Source organism: Ctenopharyngodon idella, chromosome 23, assembly GCF_019924925.1.
Source record: "Ctenopharyngodon idella isolate HZGC_01 chromosome 23, HZGC01, whole genome shotgun sequence".
NCBI lineage: Eukaryota > Metazoa > Chordata > Actinopteri > Cypriniformes > Xenocyprididae > Ctenopharyngodon > Ctenopharyngodon idella.
The window spans coordinates 7,444,318-7,459,045 of record NC_067242.1 but is presented as its reverse complement, the minus strand read 5'-3'; the positions used below and the strand labels follow the sequence as shown (position 1 = coordinate 7,459,045).

Below are 14,728 nucleotides of genomic sequence, written 5' to 3'. Positions count from 1 at the left end.
GCTTGATTTATATTACACTAAAATGTAAATACTTTCATCATTAGTTCGATTGAAAGTCTACAAAATCAAAAGGTTTGACCGTAATGGTAGCTGGTTTTAATTTGTTGGGATTTAAGTCTTCATGATCGATGGACTGAACTGGATCATATTGGAGACTACTGGACAAGTTGGCTGACCTGCAGGAGGAAATTGCGAGTTGCACTTCAGAGGAAAAAATAGCCTACTTTTTTTTCTTCTTTTTTTTCCCATGGAGGGAACAAGCTTCTATAGTTTGTGGAGTATCACTGTGGATTGCTGCTGAATATAGGAGAGCTGCATAAGGTAAGGAGTAGCACAAAAGCACAAAGACGTCGCTATTTCTTCATTAACGGACTGCACAAGCGGTGGAACATTAAGGGATATTGCGACAACATTATGAAGCTCAACCTGACAAACTTACACAGCTACTTTTTAAAACTCTTTAAAAAAGGAGAATTGTTATGATTTATCTTGTTCATGTTCGAATGTGTGGCAATGTCTGTTAAGCTTGTGTTTATGTATATGATGTAGACAAGCAGTAGAAAGTGTTTATTGAAGCCTAAAAATAACAGATGAAAGTGAAACTCATGGTTCCAAGCGAACTAAAAAGCGGTTACGTATGTAACCCTCGTTTCCTGAAGGAGGGAACGGAGACGTACATCAGTAGTGACCAACGAATTGGGATATCGCTAGAGAGCCCTATCAGCTTCGAGTGAACTACAACAGGCCAATGGAGTTGGCGTGCGATATTTGCATAATGCGCACCGCCCGCGCCAGGTGGTATAAATAGGGGAGCAGATGTCATCGCACTCTGTTTTTTGCTGAGGAGACAACCTAGTCCGCACTACAGCAAGGGTACAGCAACTGTGGCGATGGGATGCAGCTCTACAGATATCTGTCAGCGAGGTGCCATGCGCCAGCGCACAGGAAGAGGCCACTCCTCTGGTGGAGTGGGCTCTCAACCCGAGCGAACAAGGCACGCACTGGGATTCATAAGCCAGGGCGATGGCGTCCACTATCCAGTGGGCCATCCTCTGCTTGGAGACAGCCTTTGCCTTCTGCTGGCCTCCGTAACAGACAAAGAGCTGATCTGAGGTCCCGAAGCTTCGCGTTCTGTCCACGTACAGGCGCAGAGCGCGGACGGGACAGAGCAAAGCTAGGGCTGGGTCTGCCTACTCCGAAGGCAGCGCTTGCAGGTTCACTACCTGATCTTGAAAGGGAGTGGTAGGAACCTTGGGCACATATCCAGGCCGGGTTCTCAGGATAACGTGAGAGTCACCGGGCCCGAATTCCAGGCACGATTCGTCAACCGAAAATGCGTGCGAGGCCAATGCAACCAGGAGGATGGTCTTTAGGGACAGTACTTTTAACTCAGCTGATTGCAAAGGCTCAAAGGGACGACCCCGGAGAGATGTAAGAACCAGGGTCAGATCCGAAGAGGGTACAGAGGGGGGCCGGGGAGGATTCAGTCTCCTCGCCCCCCTCAAGAACCTGATGATCAGATCGTGCTTCCCTAGCGATTTACTATCAACTGCATAGTGATGTGCGGTGATAGCGGCAACATACACCTTGAGGGTGGAGGGACAGCCTTCGCTCCAGGCCCTCTTGCAGAAAGGAAAGCACGGCTCTGACCGAACATGATCGGGGGTCCTCTCGGTGAGAGGAGCACCATTTGACGAACAGGTTCCACTTCAACGCATAGAGGTTCCTCGTAGAAGGAGCTCTAGCGGAAGTGATAGTGTCTGCGACCGCTTGCGGGAGATCACTCAGAACCTCCTGCTCCTCGTCCTCCCTGACTTTGCACAGGAGCTGTGCGAGAAGGCTCACTGGGGGAAACACATATTTGCGTAGGCCCCGGGGCCAGCTGAGTGCCAGGGTATCCGTGCCGAGCGTGCCACCGGTCAGGGAATAGAACCACTGGCAGTGGGCAGTCTCCAGGGAGGCGAACAGAACTATCTGTGCCTCGCTGAAGCGCTGCCAGATCAGCTGGACCACCTGGGGATGGAGTCTCCATTCGCCCGGAAGCGGAGGCTGCCGTGAGAGCTTGTCGGCTGCACGGTTGAGCACGCCTGGGACATGAATGGCACGAAGCGACCTCAGATGCTTCTGACTCCATAGCATGAGATGGCGGGCGAGTTTCGACATACGGCGGGAGAGTAGACCACCCTGATGGTTGATGTACGCAATGGCCGCAGTGCTGTCCGAGCGGACCAGTACGTGCTTGTCTGTCAAAAGCTCCTGGAAGCGGCCCAGTGCAAGACGTACTGCTAGCAACTCGAGGTAATTGATATGCCAATGCAGTTGGGGCCCCGTCCACAGACCCGATGCTGCATGCCCGTTGTACGTGGCCCCCCACCCCATGGCAGAGGCATCTGTGTGGACCACAGCATGCCTGGACACTTGTTCGAGGGGAACTCCAGCCCGCAGGAATGAGGGGTCCGACCACTTGGTGAAGGTGCGACGGCAGTTCGGTGTCACGGGGACATGGAACGCACCGCACTGTCACGCCCATCTCGGGACCCGGCCGCGGAGCCAGTGTTGAAGCGGCCTCATATGAAGCAATCCGAGCGGCGTGACTGCGGCTGCGGATGCCATATGCCCCAGGGGCCTCTGAAAGAGTTTCAGTGGGGCGTCCATTTCAGTGGGGCCGCTGTCCTGCGCTTGAGCATACTCAGGCAGGTCAACACTGACTGAGTATGCTCGATTCGGGCGACCGAATCCAGTTCCATACCGAGATAAGAGATCCTCTGCCCGGGGGAGAGTTTGCTCTTGTCCCAGTTGACCCGAAGACCCAACTGGCTGAGGTGAGCTAACACCATGTCCCTGTGTTCGCACAACTGCTCCCGTGAGCTGGCCAGGATGTGCCAGTCGTCGAGGTAGTTGAGGATGTGAACGCCCTGTTCCTTGAGTGGAACAATGGCTGCCTCCGCAACCTTCGTAAAGACACGGGGCGACAGGGCCAGCCCGAAGGGTAGGACTTTGCACTGATATGCCCGACCCTCGAACGCAAACCGTAGAAGGGGTCTGTGACGAGGCAGAATCGAGACATGAAAGTACGCGTCCTTCAGGTCGATCGCTGCAAACCAATCTTGGGGACGGATGCATTCGAAAATGAAGATCTTTTTGATGAAATCTGAGAGCTTTCTGTCCCTCCATAGACAGCTACCCGACTACCACACTGACGCTTTAAAAAGTTAATTAAGAGATTTTCGAGGGAGACTCGATTACTTATATGATAAACAGATTTAATTTAGGCTTGCAACCTACAGCTGCAGGTTTTATTTTACTATGCCGATAGTGGTCTCAGACCCAAAAAGTTTATACAGCATGTTCTGGTCAATATTCAGAAATATTTTACCAACGAATGTTGCAATTGACAAATAAGAATCAAGACTTACGGAACAAGTTGTAATGAAAGACAAATTTACTGGAATACATCTTAAATGAAATCCTGGTGTGGTCATGGATTATCTGGATTTTGGACACGAACACTGAAAACACAACAGGCCAGCGACTCTTGTCCAGTCCAGAAATAATCTGATTTATCTTTCCATGTCACAGTGTTGTTGGCTTACATAAGAGAAGACAACGGACAAAATCTAACAGGTAAATACACATTTTCATTGTGCACAAGACCAGAGCAACTGAAATGTTACATCAGCCTGATCCTTAAAACAACAAAACATCATAATTAAGATTATATCAAATCTATTATAAGCACAGCATTAAGCAAAAACAAATGTAGATCTGCAGTTCTTTAATGCAGAAGACCTCATCACTTCACCCAAACCAGTATCCTGATGTTTCTAGCGTCAGTACGTTTACATGTCTAGCGTGTATGAAGTACCTCAACTGAGGGTCATTTATAATGAAGCTCCGACCTGGTCCAAAATAGCTGTTGTGGTTCCTCAAGAATGTCCAAGTAAACAACGCAGGGTGTGTCCGCTGAAGACCAAACAGCCTGACCCCTACATAATCAAAACACATCAGATCATTTTGTAAGATCTGCAGATCCTCTCAAGGAATCTGAATGTTAGAAACCAGCAGCTCAAGCTTATTTTTAACAAGATTCCCTGATCACTTGTGGCACATTTCAAATCGATGTGACACATTTAGACAGTCAAAAACTACACTGAACTCGACAGAAAAACTGAAGCCCTTAAATAAAAAACAGCAAAAAAGAAAACAGCTAATTTAATTAAAAGGGTGAAAATGAAAAGTGCTCTGCAAAATTGCCCGGCAACACTGCTCAAAAAGTTGCCCCGTGTTTGCCCCGTGTTTAATTCACCGTCCTGGGTATGAACACCATCCTAAACGACACCAAACGTTCCCTCGTGATTATCATATGTTCCTCCTGCTGTTTCTCATAATCTCTCTCTTTCAGAGCTGGAGCCTCACGCTCAGCTCTCACCATCTGTAGGTGGCGCTGTGATGACCAAAGGCGATGGAAGAAACCTGGTGCTGCAGGTGGACGATGATCCGAAGGACTGGGTGTGTTTTGTGTTGCGGGGAGAGAGCGGCTTCAAAATAGTACCCACTGTTGATGAGAAGATGAAGAGGGCTGTTATATTTGCAGAATTAAAAAAGCTAAAAAGAGCCACTTTCTGGTGCAAGAAGGGTACACAACGAAGCAATGCAGTGACGCTGAAAATGACAGATGAGTCCTTCCTCCTTCTCCTGTTGTATTTCAGATCACCTGTGTAGTTAAAGGGAAATAAAAATAAAAATAAAAAATTCTGTCATTACTCATGTCGTTCCACACATGTATGACTTTCTTCTGTGAAAGACAAAAGGAGATGGAGGATGTTTTGACTGAAATTCAGTGGGGTTCAAAACAACACTGGATTCCACTGTTAGTGCAACATGATGTCATCAGTATATGAATTCAAAGCTATCTTTGATGGGATGTTTAAATGAAGCATCAGTTCCTCGCAGCATTAGATGATGGATGTGTTGTCTGACCTGTGTTCTGTCTCTGTGTCTCTCAGAGCTCAGGGTGATGTTGGAGCCTCCGGCCGTTCCTGCACTGGTGGGGGAGAGAGTGGATCTCAGGTGTGCAGTCTGGGGTGGAGGGAAAGTGGAAAATGCCGTGTTCTATAAGGATAAAAACCAAAATCACAAACAAAACGGAAGACACATACATCATCACCAACGCCACACAAGATCATACAGGCAAGTACAGCTGCCACGCCACCTACAGGTACAAGTACATCAGTACAGATGCCCAGAGAGAAGGAGACTCTGATGCCCAGGAGTTAAAAGTTATAGGTAAACACTACAAGAACTGCTTTACCTCACCCCTTCATTTATACACAACCATTAATACTATGGTTGTGTCTAAATGTAAAACTATTTTTTTTAATATATGCTTTAAAAAAAAAAAAAAAAAAAAAAGTAGTAGAAAGTATTTTTTGGACATGGTACCACGGCATTCCTTAAACATGTAAGAGCATCACGCAGTACTGTATATATAATAATAAGAATAAAATATTACTAGGAATAAAAATATTTTAAAATAAGCTAAAATAAAAAAAATAAAAATCTCTTTCTCTTTTATTGTTTTCACTGGCTGCATTGCAAAAGCAAAGCATACGCTTCACCAGCATAGCCCGATTCATGAATAAATGACTCTTATGAATCAATTCTTTTAGTGAATCAGTCAGAAACAATCACTTACAAGTTATCAGTTTGAAGTAGTCCTTCTGTTATGCACATAAGTCTGCAAGTTTTGTGAAATTACATTTTTATTAGATATTCAAAGACTTTAAATGATAAAAATGCATTTTTGCTGAATGCTGAGAGTAGATGAAAAAGTATTATATTGTTTGCCGGTAACACTTTACAATAAGGTTCATTAGTTAAACATTAGTTAATGTATTAACTAACACGAACTAACCATGAGCAATACATTTGTTACTGTATTTACTCATCTTCGTTAACGTTAGTTAATGAAAATACAATTGTTCAATGTTCATGTCAGCTCACAGTGCATAAACTAATGTTAACAAGATTTTAATAATGTATTAATAAATGTTGAAATTAACATTAACAAAGATTAATAAATGCTGTATAAGTGCAGTTCATTATTACTTCATGTTAACTAATGTAGTTAACTAATGTTAACTAATGAACCTTATTGTAAAGTGTTACCTGATTGCCTTTCTATTACTGATAATATAAAAGCAAATGTTATAATACTTTTTCATATACCATTTAGTTTCTTTGTTTAACAGCTATTTGATAACATATTTGACAGAACTGTTAAACAGAGACCGTAATCTAATGAAGATGGAGAATGTGAGCACTGTAGTGTCTGCAAGTAATCGCGCTATGGGCTGCAGCGAAGACAGACTTGAGCTGTGTGCCATCAAAATAAAAGTCCCACTTTCGACACATTGGCCAAACAGAAAAACATATTGGCCAATGCCGATATTTTAAAAATGCCAAATATCGGTCGACCACTTATTTAAGCCATGACAATAGCCAATGTTGCTAACTCCATATGCAGTTGAGTTACAGGAATGACCACTGAATTATTAAGTCATATTTGTGTGTGGTACAGATGGGCCTCCTCGTACTACAGTGAATTCAGCATCTCCTAAGAGACTGCAGTGTTCCTGCAATGGCTGTCATGCCGACTGCAGATCTTACCGCTGGTATCGCACACTCTTTAATGATTCATTCCCACGCCAAAATCTATCTGAAAATGGCCAATATATTGACATGGAGGAAGAAGGACTGTACAGCTGCCGGATGGACTGCGGGAAAGGTTTCTCCCGTTTCAGCAACGTTTACAGCTACGAAGGTACCCAAACACACACACACACACATGCCACTTAGTCTTCATGTCCATAAGCCAGTGTTATATGATTAATATTCTGTTATAGTTTTTATTAATATTTTAAAGTAGTTTTGTTTTATAGTTACTGTTTCATTTCAATTTTAAAGTTTTACTCATTTTGTTGTTGTCACAGAGTCAGTCATGTCTTCAGAACCAGACGTCTCTGCTCCACCCACTCATAAAACCTGCACCAGCTCATCACGGACTCACTACTTAAGCAGTCACCTCTCAGTTCACCATTGTCTGGTCTTGTTGTTCCTATCAAACTACTTACCTGACTCCTTACCTGCTGTTCTTACCTGTGCCGTTCCAATCTGCAATCCTCTTCAGTCACCAGCCTGTTAGCTTGCACCAGTCGGCACATGCAAAAGAGAAACTAGGGCTGCGTTTACACTGGCACAAAAAAAAATCGGATCTTTTGCTCACATCTGACACAGATCGGAATTAGTTGCACACGTGTAAACACAAAAATCCACACGGAATCCGATTTTTTCGCATCTGATCTGAGCCACTTCCAAATGTGGTTTTAAATCCGATACATATCCGATCTCTGGACATGCGACCTACGTCTAAACACGCATATCTGATTTCCATTGGAATTCCAAGCCATCACAAGGCGAGGGCGGCACTTTTGCTCACTAAAATGTAGCTTTAATGTTGTATTATGAAGCAGACGTGCTTGTATGCACTCGCACTAAAAATTCGCAGCTTTATTATTGAGCTGGGAACTTTATATGTCTAACGTTATCTATTTTTCTAGAAAGAAATTGCGCACACACACATACATTCAGCAGCTGAATTTCAACCTTTGCCCGGTTAATTTAAGAGACCACCGTGTTGATTTTTTATATGCTGTTGTCAAAGATTACAGGTTTTCCTGTCCCTTTTATACTCTCTAATCTCCAAGGTTGAAACTCTATTCTCTCCCCATATTAGGCACATAACCAGGAAAAACCTCTGCCACCTGTCACGTGACAATCATAACCCTCTTACATTGCAAATTACCTTTATTTTCCAGTCTACAGTCGTTCAGTCAGAATTCACGCTGCAATACATCCATGACACTGACAGCTGTTAACTTATCCATTCTGACAGGAAATCATGGCCACTCGACATGAAATATATAAATAATTTTAATAGCACGGCCATTCAAAACCCGAGGGTCTACTATGTGCACGTAAAACTATCAATGACAATCATTTTGGGGCAGGAAGTAATGTAAACAGATATCGGATACCAGTCGCGTTTAAAGTGAATGTAAACACACTGGCCAAAAAAAATCGGATATGGTCAAAAGATCAGATCTGTGCATTAAGACTTGCAGTGTAAATGCAGCCTAGTTTGATACCGATCTATGAACTTAGTAACTTATCTACTTGCATCATTTGTTTTTTTGCTCTTACCTGCAAATAAAACACCATTTTGTGGAAGTTACCTGTTTTGTCTCCTTCTGTTTGTTGACAGTTGTGTGTTTTTGTCAATTTTAATTTTTTTTTTAAAAGCCCGAAAAACTATTTTTAGTTTTAGTAATTTTAGTACTTCAACAGAAACTCAATGAAAATTAGAAATGTTGCTTTACCTTAATTGGCAACCAATTGAAATAAAAAATATATATATAATTTATTTTATTTCAGCTAACATTTAGTTCATTTTAAGTAACAATTTTTTTATGGTTTTAGTTTAATGATAACAACCAGCCAAAAAAAACAAACATTTGTTTGTTATTGTAAGCTGAGAGACGAGTCCAAATTATTTTCTGTGGTAATCAACAGCAGAAACGGTTCTTAAAAGGGGCTTTTGCACCGGAGGAACCTTTTCATAGTTCCTAGTACTATTGTCTGAAGTACCCGGATTTTGGCGTGTTTGCACCGTAGGAGCTAGGAACTAAATTTGCTCCTACTTTAGAGTAGGGTCTAAACCAGAACTATAGGAATTATCAGTGACATAAGTGTACGTCGTCGATCGGCCAAACGCATGTCAAACACCAACACCCAGCATTTTTAAAAAGCCGTGTAAACATATTGGAAAACAGCGATAACGGCATTTACCTGTTGTCTGCAGGGTTGTGTTCTTTTTTTCCCGCCTAGGTGATATGGAATACTGAAAGTTGTCATAGGAAATTTCATCTCTTAGCCCCACTTCTTGCTCTTTCAGTCGCATAAATTATGCTTTTACAATCCATCTTCGTTATCTCAAAACCCATGACACACAACAAACACAGCTCCGATCACGGCATCCTCCATCCACTGGTTTTTAGCGTTTGTAAATGCTGCGCTTAAAGACGCCGCAATCGACCGCTTCAGAGTTCCTATTCCCGGTGCAAATTCGGTGCGAAATTCCTGAATTCCTGTACATTTGTCAGCAAAAACCCACGAGATGATGCAAAATGCGCAATTCTGCTGACTTTTGACAACTCCAAGGCTTTCATGAAAACTACAGTTTGTACTTCTGTATTTTTGTATCCCTGCCTATGGACAGTTTGATCGACAGAGGGTTATTAACAAAACCGTTATTGTAAGAGTAGGTTTATGACTGAAAGTTGTATCATACTTTTTCTATTCTTTAAACAGCATTATGGTAAAAATGGAACACTATGGCAACAGCCTTCTTACCTTTATGTGACTGTGTTTTGCTTTGGGGAGATAGGCAGACGTTGGTCCCCGACCGTTCCTCTTCTTCCAAATTAACTGATGGAACAGCAACTTCTTTCAGTTTTTACCCTCCATTTGTCCTAAAAGCTGGCAGGAAATCAGAAGGAGAGTATGAGCAGCTTCCTCAGAAAGCCAGAGATTATGAGGCCGTGACAGTAGAGGAAATTCCATATTAAGAACTGAATGCCGGTTTACGCCAAATTGTGTGACCCATCGAATTAGAGAACGTGCTAACTGCAGAGCCAATGGGTGGAGCTAGACAGTCCAACCACACCCTAACCCTACCCATATCGCTTAACATAACTCCACCCATTAACATAACTCCACCCATGAGGTGGAGCTGGACTAGGTCAAGCTCCACACATTACGCCCAGAGAGCCGGGGGGGGGGGACGTCACTTGGCTCTGGACTGGGAAGCACTTGTCGAATTATGTGACCACATGTATAGTAGGTAGAGGTCAACCGATATATCGATATTTGTCTTTTTTTAATATATCGGCATCGGCCGATATCCGTGTTTAGTAGCGCCGATTTAAAGCCAGGCACGTCCGCGGGCTGCTGCCGCATCTGAATTGAAACTTTTGGAAGATTCAACAACAGTCCTGGGAGATAAAGGTAGCCTAAGGCTTAAATTCTGATATTTCAAAGTCCTATGGCCATATATTTACTATATATTACTAGTAAACTATGAAGTGTTGCTTCACTTAGCGAAAGAAACAACGGATAGCATAGAACCGTCGGGAACTGGCATAATGCTACAGCTGGTTGAAGGTTCGCTTACTTGTAGTTAACTTTAAGGACTGTAATCCAAAACTACCAGCAGCTTGCTTGCTAACATATTAGCCCCAATGTTATAAGTTCTGTTTTATTTTTCATGTATCAGAGTCGGAGAATTTCACTCTGTGCTTGGGGCAGCTCTGACAAACACTGCAGCGTGATTGAGAGCTACGTTACTCCGACAAATATTGTCAATATTAAGAGGATTTGGCATTTCCAATTAATGTAAGCCTGTTACATTCTTCTAGTCTATTATTATTACTATTAGGTAAGCTACTTTTATTATTAAATTCATATTATAATAAATTTGCCCCGCAATAATTTCACAGCGCATAACTGACGTGCTGTAAGGATAATAAAAGATTAGGCCATCAGCTCCTCTTTGAAAATGTTTTAAACATTTTTTAGGTCTATTATACAATGAATTAGACCTATAATTAAAATTATTAACAGTCTATAACTGTTAATAATTTGCGCTGCGCCACTGCGCAGAAGTGTATGACATTTGTTCGGAAGCATGGTTTGATGCAGATAATAGCCGGGTTTCCATCCAACTTTGCATTAATGAAAATTCAGCTCAAGAATATGCGCATCTGCGTGTTTCCATCAACTGTGTAATGCGAATAAAAATGGACATCAGCCTAATAAAGTGATGTGTTCCGACCAATGACTATATATATATGTCGCAGTTATTATCCTCACTAAACCTGTCTAACGTTGACCGTCAAGAATGTCAGGAATCACTAAGAGTTTAGCACTGTTCTTGCATACAAGGCTGTGCAACATGACAAAGTTTTTAATTGATTTTTATTTATAAAGTTGTATGTATTTTATTTAAATGTATATTTAAGTTTACATTTATGTTCCAACAAACTTGAAAAATTCAGCTTGATAAATGCTCTAAAACTTTTATGTAAATCAAGTCAGTGTTCAATAAATGATGTTAAGTTCAGAAATGTTGGGCATCCACTTATTATTAGTGTGACATTTTAGCATGCAAATGAAGAGGAAAACTTCAAGATATCGGCCCTAAAAATCGGCAGCACATATCGGCCATCGGCTGACCCTGACCTCTAAACATCGGAATCGGCATCGGTTATAGAAAAACCTATATCGGTCGATCTCTAGTGATGGTAGGAATAGGCTACGGTGGCAACGCCTACTATGGTCACATTATCCAATGGGTCACAGAATTTGGTTTAACACCAGAACACAACAGAAGAAACAAACAAGAACCTGGAAGAAAAAACTACTAACCAATAATCGATTCTCATTTTGATGAACCGATATCGATTCACAAATCCCAAGAATCAATCTTTTAGTTGTGTCGAAGTCTGTTCCCCCAACCCTACCAGTAACCTAGCTAAGGGGAAACATCGGAAACATCATCTCTCTTTACTACTAGTTATAGCATAAACATGAATAAACATCAGTATGTTAAAAGATACAGTACAACAACTTGCTGAAATGCATGATCATTTCTCATGCAATCGCTCAATTAGTATTTTAAGTGAGGAAAGACCAAAATAAAGCAGCTTGCAATATGTCAAAGAAACATTACATTTTACCTCAAGAAGTCATTCAGTGTCCATACAGTAGCTCGTTAGCTAGAAAAAAATTTACACTAGAAAGGAGAATTTTGCTAAATATATGCAATATATTTGCAATTCATTTTTACTCAACGTGTTCTTCAATATTTAGCCTGTTTGAATAAAGCAAGTTATAGCCTCCGTCTAATCGTTTATATTTCAAAAAAAATTCTCTCCAAATTCTCTCATCATTTTCTCATTCTCAAGCTGTCCCAGATGTATGACTTTCTTCAGATGTACATAAACGAAGATTTGTTTTAGATCGGAGTACATACAATGCATGGACCTCTGAAGTTGAGCTTCAAAAACCACACAAAGTGAACACGACGGTAATCCAAACGACCCAAGCTGACGAATCAATGTCTTCTGAAGCTAAATGATAGGTGTATGAGAGAAAAATGGGAATATTTAAACTTTCAAACTACTATTTATTTTACTAGAAAACCATCTTTACCGACCAACGGTCATACCCGGGTTAATGAGTTCACGCTTGAGGTAAATGTCAGAATGTTATGAAACTCTCGCGAGAAGTGCGAAAGCGCGCTGGGACGGCATAATTCATTAGAGAATTTACATTTCATCCCTTTAAAATAATGAAAGTTAACTTACGACAATAATATCAAATAGCTTATGAAATGTGTCACCTTTGAGAAACGTGGAGATGCTCTGGAGAGTGAAACGCCACTTTCAGACAGGGACTTTGATGTATATGAATTTACGTATGTTATTTTTTATAAAGGAACTTGTCCAGAATATTAAAAAAGCAATGCATTTCTGCTTGTTTAATTGATTGTGTATATCAAAAGTAGTTGCGTTTTTCTCCACTAAAAGGCTGGAGCCCATCATCAACCCGCACCTGTCGAAGTTCACCACTAGAGGTCACTGCAGGATTGATTTGGTTTTCCTGGTCATTTTGATTTTGCCAATGATTATACACGGTTTATTGTTGTTCCTTGTATACATAATATGTATTTATACAGTAATTATGGGTGTTCAAATGAAATTGTGTATAATGAAATGTTTTCTCTGGTGTACCTGATACGAATTCATTGCTTTTTTCCTGACTACTTACTGACATCTGCATCTTTAGTTTGATCATTTATGGATCGCAGAATCAGATCCCTTCAAACGGATCCTAACTCCACCTCTGATGCATTATCATCACATTAATAGGTACACCATAAATTATTAATGTAGATCCTAAATGTAGCTAAGAACTCCCAGAATGCCTACTACTGTAAATGTACACACACTAAAAATATTATATTAAGTATCTAATAACTATTAACTATTAAATATAAACGAATAATATTATATGTATAAATAAATACATATGTAGAAATACAATTGCATTACAAACAATGATATAGCAGTAGTTTTAGTAGCTATGCTGTAAACTGAAATCAGGATTTTGACCTTAAGTCTCTATGTTTGCACAACTACAGCAATGATAATAATCACAATAATAAAGTTTAATCGTGTAAGTTGCTTTATCACAATTTTTTTTATACATTCACATTTCACAACATAGAACAAATACGTAGGAAACAAACCCCAAGAAACAAAAAGAAAGGAAAAGACACAAACCGCAGTGATGTGTTACAAGAATGTCCTTCTACAGAGAGATTTCATCATAAGTGACTAGATTATCTTAATTAGACCCACAGAAATATCACTTCATTTCTATGGGATCTGCTTCATTTATATTAGAGGAACAGTTCACCCAAAAATGCAAATTCTTTTATCATTTATTCACCCTCATGTCGATCCAAACCTGAATGATTTACTTTCTTCTGTGAATTACAAAAGACGGTCTTTTAAATACATACAGTTATAATGAATCAGGACCGAAGCTCTCCAGCTTAGAAAGCACCATAAAGCTTCATAACAGCAGTTCATATGACTCACACGCCATATTCAGTCTTATGATGTCATATGAAGATTTTGAAGAATCCACATTCACTTAATTTCATCATAATTGCAATGATATTTCCAATATGTATTAGGAGTATATACAGTTGCAAGAAAAAGTATGTGAACCACTTGCAGAATCTGTGAAAATGTGCAAACTTTTAACAAAATAAGAGAGATCATACAAAATGCATGTTATTTTTTATTTAGTACTGAGTAAGATATTTTACATAAAAGATGTTTACATATAATCCACAAGACAAAAAAATAGATGAATTTATTAAAATGACCCAGTTCAAAAGTTTGTGAACCAGTGATTCTTAATACTGTGTGTGGTTATCTGGATGATCTACAACTGTTTTTTTGTTTTGTGATGGTTGTTCATGAGTCCCTTGTTTGTTCTGAGCAGTTAAACTGAGCTCTGTTCTTCAGAGAAAATCTCCAGGTCCCAAAAATTCTTCAGTTTTCCAGCATCTTTTGCATATTTGAACCTTTTCCAGCAGTGACTGAATGATTTTGAGATCCGTCTTTTCACACTGAGGACAACTGAGGGACTCAAACACAACTATTAAAAAAGGTTCAAACATTCACTGATGCTCCAGAAGGAAACACGATGCATTAAGAGTCGGGGATGAAAACTTTTGAACAGGATGAAGAGGTCCAAATTTTTCTTATTTCGCTTGAATATCATTTTTTTTCATTTAGTACTGCCCTTCGGAAGCAACAGAAGATACTTACATGTTTCCCGGAAGACAAATTAAATACAATTTACCTTGATCTTCAAATTCCAAATGTTTTCACCTCCCGTCTATTAATGCAGCATGTTTTTTTCCTGGAGCATCAGTGAATGTTTGAACCTTTTTTAATAGTTGTGTTTGAGTCCCTCAGTTGTCCTCAGTGTGAAAAGACGGATCTCAGAATCATTCAGTCACTGCTGGAAA

At 40.6% G+C, this 14,728-nt stretch overlaps 1 long non-coding RNA gene across 2 annotated transcripts; it reads right to left on the bottom strand.

Moving 5' to 3' along the window:
• Positions 1 to 4,402: 4,402 nt before the first annotated feature.
• Positions 4,403 to 12,333, bottom strand: LOC127506099 (uncharacterized). 2 transcript variants are annotated; one of them, XR_007927907.1, is made up of 6 exons: positions 11,856 to 12,333; positions 11,545 to 11,650; positions 9,472 to 9,597; positions 4,981 to 5,112; positions 4,646 to 4,714; positions 4,403 to 4,555 (listed from the first exon to the last, which is right to left on the bottom strand). It is a non-coding gene; the product is annotated as an uncharacterized LOC127506099 (long non-coding RNA). The 2 variants fall into 2 exon arrangements; XR_007927908.1 differs by having other exon boundaries at positions 12,152 to 12,333.
• Positions 12,334 to 14,728: the final 2,395 nt, after the last annotated feature.